General features: G+C 50.2%; 1 pseudogene; it reads right to left on the bottom strand.

Moving 5' to 3' along the window:
* Positions 1–5615: 5615 nt before the first annotated feature.
* The window catches only part of LOC131707000 (zinc finger protein 271-like), a 63514-nt pseudogene continuing 51982 nt past the window's right edge, over positions 5616–17147 (bottom strand).

Raw genomic sequence — 17147 nt, 5'->3', positions numbered from 1 at the left:
TTATAAAGCCTGAAGACTATTTATGCAAACTCCAAAGCAATATGAAGAAAGGTTTATTATTATTATTATTATTATTATTATTATTATTATTATTATTATTATTTATTTCTTAGCAGACGCCCTTTTCCAGGGCGACTTACAATATACCTTCATTGCTGGTGCTCTAACTGCTGGGACTGGTAAGACTGGTGCTGACACTGCTGGGACTGGTAAGAGTGGTGCTGACACTGCTGGGACTGGTAAGAGTGGTGCTGACACTGCTGGGACTGGTAAGACTGGTGCTGACTGCTGGGACTGTTAAGACTGGTGCTGACACTGCTGGGACTGGTAAGACTGGTGCTGACACTGCTGGGACTGGTAAGACTGGTGCTGACTGCTGGGACTGTTAAGACTGGTGCTGACACTGCTGGGACTGGTAAGACTGGTGCTGACACTGCTGGGACTGGTAAGACTGGTGCTGACTGCTGGGACTGTTAAGACTGGTGCTGACACTGCTGGGACTGGTAAGACTGGTGCTGACACTGCTGGGACTGGTAAGACTGGTGCTGACACTGCTGGGACTGGTAAGAGTGGTGCTGACACTGCTAGGACTGGTAAGACTGGTGCTGACACTGCTGGGACTGGTAAGATTGCTGATACTAGTGCTTAGTCTGATCGGACTGCTGAGACTGTATGATGCCATGATTTAGAAGGCTTTACTTTAAATACAGAGTTTGCCAATCCTCCTATGACCTGATCTATTGAAACTCTGTAACACTTCCTCCCAGGACACCTCCTTGTCTCTGTGGACATATCAGGGCAAGGCCATTCAGTCTGTTTCCACCCATACTGCTGCACCACCAATCAAACACATCGAAAGGATGCACTGTTAAACTTTCCATGTCATGAACAAGGATCATAGGAATCCTCTTGCTGTGGAATAACCCGGAAAAAACAGAATTTTCAATCCTGTCGGAGAATTTTTAGTTTTGCACTTGTTTGATAACACTATGTAACACAATTTTTGTTCCTGGGTAGTAAGTGTTATTTCTTAATTGCTTATGCCTCAAAAGTATAAAAAATGGCTATTATTCCCCACAAACTTTGCTTTTGTGACCAGGACAGTGACATTTTAAAAAAATTTACCTATTTCCAATGAGAAAACGGGTCTTTTCGTTCACATAAAGTCAGAAAAAAACAACATATGAATCCAAATTAACATGTATTTATACTAAAGTAATACAAAAATGACTACAAAAGATTTAGAAGTGAGTAGTTTTTCGAGATTTACGATTATACTGTAAATCAATTTCACGAATCAGCCCCCAAATGTAGTCTCCCATCATGTTCTCATTATACTGTCCTTGGTAGCGGCGTTCAAAGTCCAGTATATCCTGGTGGAAGCGCTTGCCTTGCTCCTCCGAGTATGCTCCCATGTTCTCCTTGAATTTATCAAGATGAGTATCAAGGATATGGACTTTGAGGGACATCCTACAGCCCATTGTGCCGTAGTTCTTCACCAGAGTCTCAACCAGCTCCACATAATTTTCGGCCTTGTGATTGCCCAGGAAGCTCCGAACCACTGCGACAAAGCTGTTCCAAGCTGCTTTCTCCTTACTAGTGAGCTTCTTGGGGAATTCATTGCACTCCAGGATCTTCTTTATCTGTGGTCGGACGAAGACACCGGCTTTGACCTTTGCCTCAGACAGCTTAGGGAAGAAGTCTTGAAGGTACTTGAAGGCTGCCGACTCCTTATCTAGAGCTCTGACAAACTGTTTCATAAGGTCCAATTTGATGTGCAGTGGTGGCATCAGCACCTTCCGGGGGTCCACCAGTAGCTCCCACTTGACGTTGTTCCTCCCCACAGAGAACTCGGTCCGCTGTGGCCAGTCCCGCCTGTAGTAGTGCGCTTTGGTGTCCCTGCTGTCCCAAAGGCAAAGATAGCAGGGAAACTTGGTAAAACCGCCTTGGAGACCCATCAGGAATGCCATCATTTTGAAGTCTCCTATGACCTTGATGCCATCTCAGAAAAGTGCAGATATGTATCCACTTAGGCAGCTGGAACTAAACTGAACTGGTGGGCTTAAGGCCCCTGTATTTATACTACTATTTATATTACTGGAAAGTTCTAGAAGTTACTCCAAGTTTACTCAGCACTGAATCTATCTGGAATGTTCTGGAAAATAGGTAAATTTCAAAATATCACTGTCCTGGTCACAAAAGCAAAGTTTATGGGGAATAATAGCCATCTTCTATACTTTTGAGGCATAAGCAATTAGGAAATAACACTTACTACCCAGGAACAAAAAAAAAAAAAAATGGTTACACGGTGTAATCAATAGACTTATATATAATCATCAACACAGACAATGTTGCTTTAAATTTACGTAAACATACTTGATGAATAAAACTGCTTCTGGTGTACAGAGGTCAAGGTTGAACAAGGTGCACTGTTAGGGTCACATTCATGCTGAAACGTAGCTGCAGTTTACTTCAGTATCCAGGCAATTGAAATATGACATGGCCTGTCTCCTCACACACCCGGCCCAGCTTCAACAGCAAGCAGGCTGTGACGTAGCTAGTAACTCACTCTCACACACACGCCCACATGCAAGCACAGAGTAAATCTGAGATAATGCAGACGATCTTAGAATATATCACATTAGGGTCTCCTGAGTGGCGCATCCAGTAAAGGCGCTCCACGTGGAGTGCAGGATGCGTTCTATAGTCTGGACGTCGCGAGTTTGAGTCCAGGCTATTTCACAGCCGACCGTGGCTGTGAATGTGTTACAATTAATTAATTTAGTTCCATGAAAGGAAAATACAACTGGAATTATACTCAACGGTTCCTTGAAGCTTAGACTTTTGGTCCGCTGGTTTGGAAACTCAATCTGTTGAAGTGTCCAGTACAGAAACTCTCCTCTCCGCAACAAAGTTTTCAATCCTACACTGCCTCTTAAAACTCACAGTCCTTTGATGTTTTGTTAGTTTATGTCTTTCTTGTGTCAAAGCGATTGTTGTTACACGTTGTTTATAGTTAAGGGCAGCAGTGTGGAGTAGTGGTCAGGGCTCTGGACAGGGCAGCAGTGTGGAGTAGTGGTCAGGGCTCTGGACAGGGCAGCAGTGTGGAGTATTGGTCAGGGCTCTGGATAGGGCAGCAGTGTGGAGTAGTGGTGAGGGCTCTGGACAGGGTAGCAGTGTGGAGTAGTGGTTAGGGCTCTGGACAGGGCAGCAGTGTGGAGTAGTGGTCAGGGCTCTGGACAGGGCAGCAGTGTGGAGTAGTGGTCAGGGCTCTGGACAGGGCAGCAGTGTGGAGTAGTGGTCAGGGCTCTGGACAGGGTAGCAGTGTGGAGTAGTGGTCAGGGCTCTGGACAGGGCAGCAGTGTGGAGTAGTGGTCAGGGCTCTGGACAGGGTAGCAGTGTGGAGTAGTGGTCAGGGCTCTGGACAGGGCAGCACTGTGGAGTAGTGGTGAGGGCTCTGGACAGGGTAGCAGTGTGGAGTCGTGGTCAGGGCTCTGGACAGGGTAGCAGTGTGGAGTAGTGGTTAGGGCTCTGGACAGGGTAGCAGTGTGGAGTAGTGGTGAGGGCTCTGGACAGGGTAGCAGTGTGTAGTAGTGGTGAGGGCTCTGGACAGGGCAGCAGTGTGGAGTAGTGGTCAGGGCTCTGGACAGGGTAGCAGTGTGGAGTAGTGGTCAGGGCTCTGGACAGGGTAGCAGTGTGGAGTAGTGGTCAGGGCTCTGGACAGGGCAGCACTGTGGAGTAGTGGTGAGGGCTCTGGACAGGGTAGCAGTGTGGAGTCGTGGTCAGGGCTCTGGACAGGGTAGCAGTGTGGAGTAGTGGTTAGGGCTCTGGACAGGGTAGCAGTGTTGAGTAGTGGTGAGGGCTCTGGACAGGGTAGCAGTGTGGAGTAGTGGTGAGGGCTCTGGACAGGGTAGCAGTGTGGAGTAGTGGTGAGGGCTCTGGACAGGGTAGCAGTGTGGAGTAGTGGTTAGGGCTCTGGACAGGGTAGCAGTGTGGAGTAGTGGTGAGGGCTCTGGACAGGGCAGTAGTGGTGAGGGCTCTGGACAGGGTAGCAGTGTGGAGTAGTGGTGAGGGCTCTGGACAGGGTAGCAGTGTGGAGTAGTGGTTAGGGCTCTGGACAGGGTAGCAGTGTGGAGTAGTGGTGAGGGCTCTGGACAGGGTAGCAGTGTGGAGTAGTGGTGAGGGCTCTGGACAGGGTAGCAGTGTGGAGTAGTGGTGAGGGCTCTGGACAGGGTAGCAGTGTGGAGTAGTGGTGAGGGCTCTGGACAGGGTAGCAGTGTGGAGTAGTGGTTAGGGCTCTGGACAGGGTAGCAGTGTGGAGTAGTGGTGAGGGCTCTGGACAGGGTAGCAGTGTGGAGTAGTGGTCAGGGCTGTGGACAGGGCAGCAGTGTGGAGTAGTGGTTAGGGCTGTGGACAGGGCAGCAGTGTGGAGTAGTGGTTAGGGCTGTGGACAGGGCAGCAGTGTGGAGTAGTGGTCAGGGCTCTGGACAGGGCAACAGTGTGGAGTAGTGGTTAGGGCTCTGGACAGGGCAACAGTGTGGAGTAGTGGTTAGGGCTCTGGACTCTTGACTCTTGACCGGAGGGTCGTGGGTTCAATCCCAGGTAGGGGACACTGCTGCTGAACCCTTGAGCAAGGTACTTTACCTAGATTGCTCCAGTAAAAACCCAGCTGTATAAATGGGTAATTGTATGTAAAAATAACGTGTAAAAAATAATGTAATTGTATGTAAAAATAATGTGATATCTTGCAACAATTGTAAGTCGCCCTGTTGTATATTAATCAAATCATTCAATCAGCTCACACAAAGTTTAATTGAACAGTCAAGTCTCATTAGAACTCAGATTACACAATTTGACTTTCTGTACCTAAGATCCGTACACATGCTTGCTACACTGCTATTACTCAGGGCAGTTTACAAGAGCAGCACAAATACAAGCATGGACCATGCACATTGCAAAGCTACACGTCACGCAGTATTCAGCCATTTATGTCATAATACAGTCATGGGACACTATCATTTTTTATTAGTTTTAGAATCGTGATGGCATTAAATGAAACTCATTTCCCACACAAAGCTATCAATTTCTCCTGACTCGTCCATCAGATGAGGTGCAGAATAGTTTCCTTTCTGCATATTCCCGATCCCAGGCACTGACTGCATTGACAGCCTGAGTTAAACTGACAGCAGAGAAGCCCCTTGTGACGTGTCCGCGTCTCATTTATCATCATATGCGTTGTGTATCCAACTGCTGTGGTACCAGAGTAAGGCTGCATATTATAAAAAGGAAGCGTTTTGTCTTCAAGCAGCGGTAGATTCGAGTACTCTGAAATTGTAATGCTCTGGAAGTACTCAAGCAATATATTTCTCTAAAAGGCAAACCCTACTATCAAAGACTACAGCCTTTAAAAAGCTGGGAGGCAGACCTTTTAATATCAGTCACAGTGCTCTCTACAATTCCAAAATCCTCTGCTATTATTTTTTCCTGGTGACTCTTTTTTTCCCAGTGTAAGCACAGGTCACTTTCTCTTTTATAGTTCCATCTCCACTGACAACTTCAATTACAACCATTGTTTGATTGAAGAGAACATTCAAATTGAAAGATTTCAATATATACTTCGGTGTGTACGTTTTTTTTTTTTTTTCACTTTGTAGTAAAGTCTTTGTGATGTTAAAACGTTATTTTCTTATTCAGGGGTTCTTTGCTTGGAAAATACTAGCCAGGGCTGTCAGTATACATCAGAATGCAATATAAAGAGTGTGTGTGTGTAGACGTGGTTTAAATGTTTAAACGTTGACACTGCATGTTTAAACGTTCATAAAAATGTACCAAAACCACGTCCCTAGAACATAGTCTTTAAGGTTCCTCTCCTTTGTGAACTCGCTGGTGGTTTTGAAGGCTTTGTTTAACGCGGAAACTCTTCCCACAGACAGAGCAGTGATACGGTTTCTCTCCTGTGTGAATGCGCTGGTGTGAAATAAGGCTGTTTGACTGATTGAAACTCTTCCCACAGTCAGAGCAGCAATACGGTTTCTCTCCTGTGTGAATTCGCTGGTGTTTTTTTAGGTCTCCTGAAATACTGAAACTCTTCCCACAGACAGAGCAGTGATACGGTTTCTCTCCTGTGTGAATTCGCTGGTGTGAAACAAGGCTCTCTGACCGACTGAAACTCTTCCCACAATGAGAACAGCAATACGGTTTCTCTCCTGTGTGAGTTTGCTGGTGTGCTTTCAGGTGGTGTGACCGAATGAAACTCTTCCCACAGTCAGAGCAGCGATACGGTTTCTCTCCTGTGTGAGTTCGCTGGTGTGCTTTCAGGTATACCGTCTGACTGAAACTCTTCCCACAATCAGAGCAGCAATATGGTTTCTCTCCTGTGTGAATTCTTTGGTGTTTTTTCATGTTTTCCCAGTTACTGAAACTCTTCCCACAGTCAGAGCAGATATACGGTTTCTCTCCTGTGTGAGTTCGCTGGTGTGTTTTCAGGTCTCCTGACTGACGGAAACTCTTTCCACAGTCAGAGCAGCAATACGGTTTCTCTCCTGTGTGAATTTGCTGATGTGAAACAAGGCTGTGCGACCGACTGAAACACTTCCCACAGAAAGAACAGTGATACGGTTTCTCTCCTGTGTGAATTCGCTGGTGTGCTTTCAGGTTTCCCGCCTGACTGAAACTCTTCCCACAGTCAGAGCAGCAATACGGTTTCTCTCCTTTGTGAATTTGCTGGTGTGAAACAAGGCTGTCTGACCGACTGAAACTCTTCCCACAGTGAGAGCAGCAATACTGTTTCTCTCCTGTGTGAATTCGCTGGTGTTTTTTCAGGTTGCTTGAATGACTGAAACTCTTCCCACAGTCACTGCAGCAAAACGGTCTCTCTCCTGTGTGAATTCGCTGGTGTGAAACAAGGCTGTTTAACTGATTGAAACTCTTCCCACAGTCAGAGCAGTGATGCTGTTTTTCTCCTGTGTGAATTCTCTGTGTTTTTTTTAAATGTCCTAACTGGGTGAAACCTTTCCCACAGTCAGGATATTCTCCAGCGCCCGCCTTCGCTTTAGCTGCTGAACTGGAACCTGGAAAATATGAACAGGAATGAAAGTAAGACAGACTGCTTGTAGGCTTCGGGCATGTGGCTGGATGGTGAAGTGGATTAAAGCATGTGAATTTCAGCTGTGGGGGCTTGCACTGGGATACACCAGTTTAAAATAGTGAAGTTAAACTTATAGCCTTTACTTTGTGTAAAAGCAGTCAGTAAAGACTCTGCTTTTAAAGTTCACCAGTAGTGAGACCTATCTTGAACTGGTTGGAGTGGTACAGGAAAAACAAACAGCTAGTAATGTAACCTACATGCTCCCTCCCTCCCTCCCTCTCAATCACACTGTGGATATCACACAATCTAGAATGACAATGTCACAGCTACTGGGAGTCACTCACCTGCTAGACTGCATTCTGAATGTGATCGTCCGTCTTCCTTTCCACCTCCTTGTGTGCTGTTGGGAGAGCCTTCCTCTCCAGCGCCTTGCTCTCTCATGCAGATTCTCTCCAGCACCACGCTACACTCCCGCAGGCATACAGGCTCCAGCTCAAGGATGTTTGGTTTGAAGTCCTCGGATTCTTCCTTCACTGGTTCCATGTGCTCAAACTCTACTTCAGGGGGCTCCTGTTTAATACAGACAGTTTCCAGCACCTCCTCTTGTATAACAGGAAGGGGTTCTTCTGTCTGAGGGATCTCCAATTCATTGTGCTCAGCTTTAATCTCAGAGACCTCTAGCTGACTGCTGTCACATTGTATCTCACAAAGCTCCTGTTTAATGGGGAGGGAAGCCAGCCCAGAGAACTCCACTCTAATGGGGACAGGTTCAAGTTCAGGGAACTCCTCTTTAATCTGGACAGATTCCATCTTCACACTGTCCATGGCAGCACACATGATTCTGTTTAGTAGCTGCTGAAAAAAAAAGTGCATTTATTTATTTATTTAAATAGAGTCAGTGGTTAAAGTGAGGAGGTATATGCTGGCATGCATACCGGTAAGAAAAAAGGATGGAATGGCATACCGGCAAAAAAAAAAAAAAGAAACACACACACACACAATCTAGGGGGAAAAATGACATAAATGTTACACTGATACAGAACAACCTACCCGGAACTCTTGTTTTGATCAAAACAACCCTTATTCTCCGGAAGCACTTCCCCTGCAGGTCACTGTACCCGTGAATTTCATGCAGACTTGCGTGTGTTGGAAATCGTACCAGTCAAATCCTACTAACACGTTCCGTGTTGAACTTTCGTCTCTTTTATTTTTGTGTAATCTACGCCAGCCAAAGCATTCCAAGACTGAGGAATCCCGATTCTGACAGTTTGTACAACACAAACACATCAGACCTACAAAAAGAAGTCTGAACCAAGCCCCAACTAAACCAGCAAACTTCTCGTCAGCCTGGACCTTCAATATCTGGACAAGAGCAAAGAATCTCCCCTGCAAGGATTCACTCTGCTGATTACCCTGAAAACAACAGGATCTGGAGTACAAAGAGAAATATAAACAGCGGTTTGTTTTGAAAGGTTCGGTTGTGATGGAAATAAATTTGTCCCTGCCAAATAGTGTCTCCTAGCCGTATTTGTCACTCCAGCACAATTTTGAAAATAAATTAACAAATGTGCAGTTTATAACCATATTTATTTGATTTACATTCTTTGCAAATTACATTGTAGATTAGACTAGAAGTAATTAAAGATCTACAATATCTTGTAGACTAAGACTGTGTTTTCTAAACAGTAATATACATTCAAATGGAAATCAGTCTTTATTGTGCATTTACACATTTATCATCACCTGACGAAAATGCAGCCAAAACAAAGTGAAGAGGCAAGCTACGGTAATAGCTACTCATTGAACAGCTTTACTTACTGTCATGCATTTATTTTTAATCTGTGACCTTTTGTTGCTTTTGTGCATTTTCATTTGCAAGTGAACTGTGACAATAGGGTCTTTTCAAGCACTATATTCTGCAATTTTTAATATTGACTTTGGATACTTCTGCTCAATTGCATTGCCTTTTATGTTTTACGCAGTTCTGTGCTTGGGTAACATTTTCATTTCATTTTTCTGCTGGGTTGTTAACGGGGCATTTTACATACTGCTACAATACATATCAGATTTAAAAGTGTGTGCTGTATCACAATCCACGTGTCGTCTCATCTGACAAGTGATACTTTCAGAATCATATCGTTCTGAATTAAAATACTTCTGTTCAAAATATAGTACTGTACCAACAAAACCAACTACAGGACCTCTATATGGAAGCCTACTTATTTTAAAAAGTCCTTTCAGCTATGTATTTTTGACATTTTAAAAATAGTTAGACATTCGAGACAGATTGCTGTAAACATCCTACCTTGACCCTGCTGAATATAATCGTCCATGAACGATCTACCATCATCATGATCCATCTCTTGTGATGTGTCAGAGATTAGAAAAAATAAGAAAGAAAACAGCAACAAGTGCCAAAGAAAAGAGAAACACGCGCTACAATATACATCTCCCTGTACAGTTCCTCAAACCCAAGTCAGATTGTTTGCTTCTGTATGAAATGTCTGTGTGTGGGCAGGTATTACTATAAGTGTGCGGACAAAATTTGAGAAAATGTCTCCACAAAGATAGTAACTCCTGGAAAACCGACGTTCTGGGGACGTCCCCACTTTGTAAAACACATTTTTAAATTACTAAATATGCCTTCAAGCATAAAATTAAAAGTGGAGAAATATTTAGTTTGTTTTCGACTTTCACTCTGCGTGGAGTTTTGTCTGACTGGAGTTAGAAACAGCAAATTAAAATATAGTGAGAGTCCGGTTCAGCTCTCAGCACTCGAGTCGAAAGCATTGTGTTTTCCAGTTTCCACAACTTTGTCAGTGTTTCGGCTCCTTTTTAAAAAGTCAGTGTTTGTCCTATAACTCAGATTAATGCACTGTAAGAAAATCTTTGATGTATTATTAGGATTGTTCAATTGGTTTGTTACATTGTGAAAGACCCCAGTTTTTTTGTTATATACTTGTATGGAAATGTATTTAATTCATATTGAGGAAACAGCCTTTATATTTCACATGCTCATTCAATCATTTCGTTTTTATTATTATATTATTATTTAGGGTTAGAAAAAGATTGAACTCCAGTACAACATCAAGGCTCCATTTGGAGAGGACGTAATCGCCACACGCCTTTAAGAAACCGGGTAGCCAAAAAATGCCCACTCGGAGATACCGAATCCACAGGGGAATGGCACGCAGAAATAGCCACTGAATACACCTTCAAAAGTGGAAGGTGACTGTGGCAAAGTGCCCCCCCTGTGTATGTTATATGTTACGTGTTGTGTGTAAATGTTGGTGTATAGGCATTGGTACACGGGATATAAGCAGTCTGTGTTTCACGTGTGTGTAAATTGTATATTTGTATTTAGGCACGGGGATGGCACATCACATCACGTGCAAGTAAAAAGTAATATGTGAGCACGGGGAATTGCACTTTAATTAATTCACGTGCAGTTGTACCGAGATTCCAATTGAATGACTGACTAGCAATCGAATCTCGGTACAACTGCATAAAAGCTGCATGTTTTCACTCACTGGGGGTTGGTGTTCGGTGAGTGGAGAACGGGTTAGGAGACGGAGGGAATTGTAAACGTAAACTAAGTAGTAAAAGAAGCTCACCGTGTTTGTCTGTGTAGTCCGTTTTGTTTGTTCTGTTTATTTTGGCTCAAGTGCCGTGTCCTGTGTTTTGTTGCAAACCTTTTTATTTTCTGTATTAAATGCTGAGCGCAATCACGCGCCCAGCTTATAACCAAAACCCAAATCTCTGTTTGTGTTTTTCCTGCATCTGGTCTGACGCCACCCACTCCGGCCGTCTTTGTGACACGTGGTGTCAGAACCGGGACGACAGCGCCTCCAGAGCTCAGGCCAGAGCGGGAACCGCAGTTTTTTTTGGGGGAAAAAAAAAAAAAAAACAAAAGGAGAAGAAATGGGGAGAAGAGGCTGGAGAAGAGCACAGGAGGGCAAAGGGAGAAAGGCAGAAGCAGGGCTGTGGTGTTTCGACTGTGGCCAAACTAGCCACACCACCATACCCTGCTCCGTCCACAGGACCCTACAGGCAATGGCCCAAAGACTGGGATGGGGGGAGTGGTGCCCTGGCTGTGGGGCATATGGGCACACGGTGGCCCTATGCCCCATGCAGGATGAAGAAGAGGAGCCCTTGTTGCCACGTCCTATGCCTGAAGGGGAGGAGCCTGAGCGTCCACAGCCCAAGTGGGAGGAGCCTGAGCGTCCACAGCCCAAGTGGGAGGAGCCCGAGCGTCCACAGCCCAAGTGGGAGGAGCCCGAGCGTCCACAGCCCAAGTGGGAGGAGCCCGAGCGTCCTGCGCCTGAGTGGGAGGAGCCCGAGCGTCCTGCGCCTGAGTGGGAGGAGCCCGAACGTCCACAGCCCGAGTGGGAGGAGCCCGAACGTCCACGGCCCAAGAGGGAGGAGTCGGTGCGTCCACGGCCCAAGAGGGAGGAGTCGGTGCGTCCACGGCCCGAGAGGGAGGAGTCGGTGCGTCCACGGCCCGAGAGGGAGGAGTCGGTGCGTCCACGGCCCGAGAGGGAGGAGTCGGTGCGTCCACGGCCCGAGAGGGAGGAGTCGGTGCGTCCACGGCCCGAGAGGGAGGAGTCGGTGCGTCCACGGCCCGAGAGGGAGGAGTCGGTGCGTCCACGGCCCGAGAGGGAGGAGCCGGTGCGTCCTGTGTCCGGAGGGGAGGAGCTGAAGGCCCAAACCCCTATTTTTTTTTGGGAGGGACGAGGGCGTGAAGCTCAGGCTCCACAGCAGCCGCTGTTTTTGCTGCTGAAGGGAGCCCAGCGGAGACGCCCGCCACCAGCCCTAACCCCGCTGTCGGAGGAGCCGGCAGCGCCACCAGCCCTAACCCCGCTGTCGGAGGAGCCGGCAGCGCCACCAGCCCTAACCCCGCTGTCGGAGGAGCCGGCAGCGCCAACAGCTCTAACCCCGCTGGCGAAGGAGCCAGCAGTGCTACCGGAGGGAGATGAGCTGCTGTTCCCGCCGCCACCACCCGAGGGAGAGGAGCAGGAGCTGCCTCTGCCTCCACCGCCACCACCCGAGGGAGAGGAGCAGGAGCTGCCTCTGCCTCCACCACCCGAGGGAGAGGAGCAGGAGCTGCCTCTGCCTCCACCGCCACCACCCGAGGGAGAGGAGCAGGAGCTGCCTCTGCCTCCACCACCCGAGGGAGAGGAGCAGGAGCTGCCTCTGCCTCCACCGCCACCACCCGAGGGAGAGGAGCAGGAGCTGCCTCTGCCTCCACCACCCGAGGGAGAGGAGCAGGAGCTGCCTCTGCCTCTACCGCCACCACCCGAGGGAGAGGAGCAGGAGCTGCCTCTGCCTCCACCACCCGAGGGAGAGGAGCAGGAGCTGCCTCTGCCTCCACCACCCGAGGGAGAGGAGCAGGAGCTGCCTCTGCCTCCACCGCCACCACCCGAGGGAGAGGAGCAGGAGCTGCCTCTGCCTCCACCACCCGAGGGAGAGGAGCAGGAGCTGCCTCTGCCTCCACCGCCACCACCCGAGGGAGAGGAGCAGGAGCTGCCTCTGCCTCCACCACCCGAGGGAGAGGAGCAGGAGCTGCCTCTGCCTCCACCGCCACCACCCGAGGGAGAGGAGCAGGAGCTGCCTCTTCCTCCACCACCACCACCCGAGGGAGAGGAGCAGGAGCTGCCTCTGCCTCCACCACCTCCACCACCACCACCCGAGGGAGAGGAGCAGGAGCTGCCTCTGCCTCCCGAGGGTCCGCTGCTGCTGCCGTCGCCTCCCGAGGGTCCGCTGCTGCTGCCGTCGCCTGGGGTCGCCAGGGATCCTGCTTCGCCTGGGGTCGCCAGGGATCCTGCTTCGCCTGGGGTCGCCAGGGATCCTGCTTCGCCTGGGGTCGCCAGGGATCCTGCTTCGCCTGGGGTCGTTGAGGGTCCTGCTTCGCCTGGGGTTGCTATACTGTGGCCGGAGCCCCACGGAGGGGAGCTGCCGGCCATGAAGAAGGGGGGGGAGGTCAGGAGACCAGTTCCCCTCGCAGCAGTTTCGCTGCCGGAGATCGTGTGGTCGGAGCCCCACGGAGGGGAAATGCCGGCCATGAAGAAGGGGGGGGGAGGTCAGGAGACCAGTTTCCCCAGCCGCACGTTTGCGGCAGGATAGTGTGTGGCGGGAGCCCTGGAAGAGGGAGCTGCCGGCCACGAAGAGTTGGGGGGTGCCGGACCTCCCACCATGGCCACCCCCATGGACACTGTGCTTCCCCCTCTTCCGGGACGTTGAGACTGAGGGGGGAGGTGGCCATTGAGGCCATGTGTGCGTTGCAACAAGGGGGGGTATATGTGGCAAAGTGCCCCCCCTGTGTATGTTATATGTTACGTGTTGTGTGTAAATGTTGGTGTATAGGCATTGGTACACGGGATATAAGCAGTCTGTGTTTCACGTGTGTGTAAATTGTATATTTGTATTTAGGCACGGGGATGGCACATCACATCACGTGCAAGTAAAAAGTAATATGTGAGCACGGGGAATTGCACTTTAATTAATTCACGTGCAGTTGTACCGAGATTCCAATTGAATGATTGACTAGCAATCGAATCTCGGTACAACTGCATAAAAGCTGCATGTTTTCACTCACTGGGGGTTGGTGTTCGGTGAGTGGAGAACGGGTTAGGAGACGGAGGGAATTGTAAACGTAAACTAAGTAGTAAAAGAAGCTCACCGTGTTTGTCTGTGTAGTCCGTTTTGTTTGTTCTGTTTATTTTGGCTCAAGTGCCGTGTCCTGTGTTTTGTTGCAAACCTTTTTATTTTCTGTATTAAATGCTGAGCGCAATCACGCGCCCAGCTTATAACCAAAACCCAAATCTCTGTTTGTGTTTTTCCTGCATCTGGTCTGACGCCACCCACTCCGGCCGTCTTTGTGACAGTGACCTATCAGCATCAAGCAGTTCCTGCAGAAATTGTAAGATAACTGTCTTGGGTCAAGAGACTGGGTCTTGACTCTTAGACACCAGTTCAGGAATACTTCCACTTGTAGGCATACATCGACCTAGTGGAATCTGCCCGAGCGTTCTGCAATGTATCCACAACAGCATCCGATAGCCCAAGGGCTAACCAGCAGCCCCTCTCAGGGGCCACACCCATAGCTGGAACCTGCCCGCTTCCGGGTGGCAAAGATAGCCTCTCGCCTGACTGAGGAGATCCAGGCTGACCTTGTAAGAGCTGGCACAGGGTCGAGAACCAGATTCTCCTGGGCCACCTGGGGGCCACTAGGAGAACTGACGTCTTCTCTAACCAGACCTTTTTGAGAAAGGCCGGGAGTAACGCTATTGGCGGGAACGTGTATAGGAGCGTTCTGGGCCACTCGTAGGTTAGGGTGACGCCGAGTGGACCGCATGAGGGAGTACCACAGGGGTGAAGAGATCGACCTGTGCCTTCCCGAATCGTTCCCAAATGTGCTCCACACCCGAGGGAGGAGTCACCACTGTGACGGCTGCGGACTGTTCTTGCCAATGCCTCAACCTACCATGCTCCGGGCCGCGGGGAGGGAGCAGAGCGGCCACCTGCCGAGATGCCTCGCGCTGCAGCAGGGAGCGCTGTATGACCTCCTCCACAGCTAGACCAAATGTATGCCCAGGGGATACTGGCACATCCAATAACGCCGCCATATCCTCATCAGGTGCCCTAGCTTGAGAGAGCCATATCTGTCTGCGAGGTACCACCAGGCTTGCCAGGCTTCAGCCTAGGGCTTGCCCTTGAAGGCCGGACATCTAGAGCAGTGTACTAGATATGATGCGGAGCTCCGTGAGCACGCCATCCAGGTAAGAGGTGAGAATACTCACCGTGTTAGCTAGGCGAGTCGCCAGCGCTTCCGCTGCATAAGCTCTCTTTAAGTGTGTCTCCGTAACCCTACATTGAGGGTTAGGGCACACAGGGCCTCCGGGTAATCCACCCACCGGCGGAGCCTTAACTAAGGTCACCATGGTGGAGTCCACCGTGGGAAACTTGCCAGCCCCAGTTTCGCTGCTTCCTTTAATGAAGCGAGCCTAGCGGCTTGCTTCAATACACAAGGAGCATGCTTGCTGCATGAAGTCAGGAACGTGTGGGAAGGGTTGCACCACAGGAGCCGCTGCCTGTGTCCGGGATACAGACCGATGGGGCTCTGTCGGTGCTGTCCAGGGGATCTAAAAGAAGCAAGATCCGCAAGAGTTGGGCAACGCTGGGAAACTAAATTCGGAAACTAAATAAACCTCTGAGCTGGGTTTTGCCACAGTCGACGGCGCTAGTTCCCTTTCTTCCTCCATCTCAGTGGGGAAGGAGTCATCCCAGGAGGCCGCTAATGCTAGCGTGTCTTCCTCTGCCTAGACAGAAGCTCAAGGACCTGCGTCATCTGCTCCTTCAAGTGAATAATGTCCCTCGCTTGTTTCAAACGTGTCACCCTTCTCGTCTGGGGGGAGGGGGCGTGGCTGCGAGGTCTAGGTGCAGGAGCCTGAGCGCAGGGAATCTCCCGCGAGGGGCTCTGCGAGAGCTGAAGGAGTGGGGATGAGGAGACTCAGAGTCTAACCCCATGGCCTTGTTGAGTTTATGGCGATGTATTCTGGGCTGAAATGCCGCGCATTGGTCGCAAATATCCTCTCTGCCCATAGCTTCCCAGGCATGTTGGACTCCCAAGCACCGCATAGAGCGAGTGCTTGTCCTGGAGTGGCAGTGCTGTGTGCAATTGGCTCTGTGCGCATCGAGTGACCAAGCACTGTGCCACAGCAATAAGCACCGGGCGCGGATGGTGCATTGAAGCACTGAGCACCGCGTGCACCGAGCGTATCAGCATTATGTGCACCGCGGTCTGCTTGCCCGTGTTTCACCTAGTGTACCAGAGAGCCGAGGGTGATATACGCACCAAGGCACTAGCACTGTGTGCGCTGGGCGCCAAGTGCACCAGGCACCGTGTGCCCCATCAGGGTTCTCCCCAGGGCTTTTCAGGCAGGCGGGATGCCCGGCGAAGTGGCTGTCATCACCCGGCTGAAAAAACCCGATCCGCCCGTCTTACACATGCTATTGTGCCTTTAACAATAAGGATTGATTGCGCTTCTAACAGACTAGACCACTTGTGCGTTGCTGGGTGAAAAAAAAATAATAATAATCTTGGAACCACAGGACAGCTGTGTTACCATAATAAAAAACAGTAATGAAAAAAATGTAGAATATAAAAAAAGCACAACCATTCTTTGTCTTATATATTTAAGGTAAAAGGCAAGTTTATTTTTCTGTCAAAAGTGCTCCTGGCTATAACGTTCGGCCGCCCGGCTGTACAGAATTCCTGTGCAAACCCTGACTGTGCTCAGAGTACCGTGTAGCACCGTATGCACGTGCGCCGAGCGTGGTGAGCAACGCATGCACTGGACACTAAGCACCGGGCACCGCGTGCACCGAGGGACCAAGTACCAAGGGCTGAGCGTGCACCGAGGTGCCGAGGGCTGAGCATGCACCGAGGTGCCGAGGGCTGAGCGTGCAACGAGGTGCCGAGGGGCTGAGCGTGCACCGAGGTGCCGAGGGCAGAGCGTGCACCGAGGTGCCGAGGGCAGAGCGTGCACCGAGGTGCCGAGGGCTGAGCGTGCACCGAGGTGCCGAGGGCTGAGCATGCACCGAGAGGCTGAGCGTGCACCGAGGTGCCGAGGGCTGAGCATGCACCGAGGTGCCGAGGGCTGAGCATGCACCGAGAGGCTGAGCGTGCACCGAGGTGCTGAGGGCAGAGCGTGCACCGAGGTGCCGAGGGCTGAGCGTGCACCGAGGTGCCGAGGGCTGAGCATGCACCGAGAGGCTGAGCGTGCACCGAGGTGCCGAGGGCTGAGCATGCACCGAGGTGCCGAGGGCTGAGCGTGCACCGAGGTGCTGAGGGCTGAGCGTGCACCGAGGTGCCGAGGGCTGAGATTGCACCGAGGTGCCGAGGGCTGAGCGTGCATCGAAGGCTGAGCGTGCACCGAGGGGCTGAGCGTGCACCGAGGGGCTGAGCATGCACCGAGGGCTGAGCGTGCACCGAGGGGCCGAGGGCTGAGCGTGCACCGAGGGGCCGAGGGCTGAGCGTGCACCGAGGTGCCGAGGGCTG

Source organism: Acipenser ruthenus, chromosome 38 (genome assembly GCF_902713425.1).
Source record: "Acipenser ruthenus chromosome 38, fAciRut3.2 maternal haplotype, whole genome shotgun sequence".
In the NCBI taxonomy this organism is placed as follows: Eukaryota; Metazoa; Chordata; class Actinopteri; order Acipenseriformes; family Acipenseridae; genus Acipenser; species Acipenser ruthenus.
This window is presented reverse-complemented; position numbering and strand designations above follow the sequence as displayed.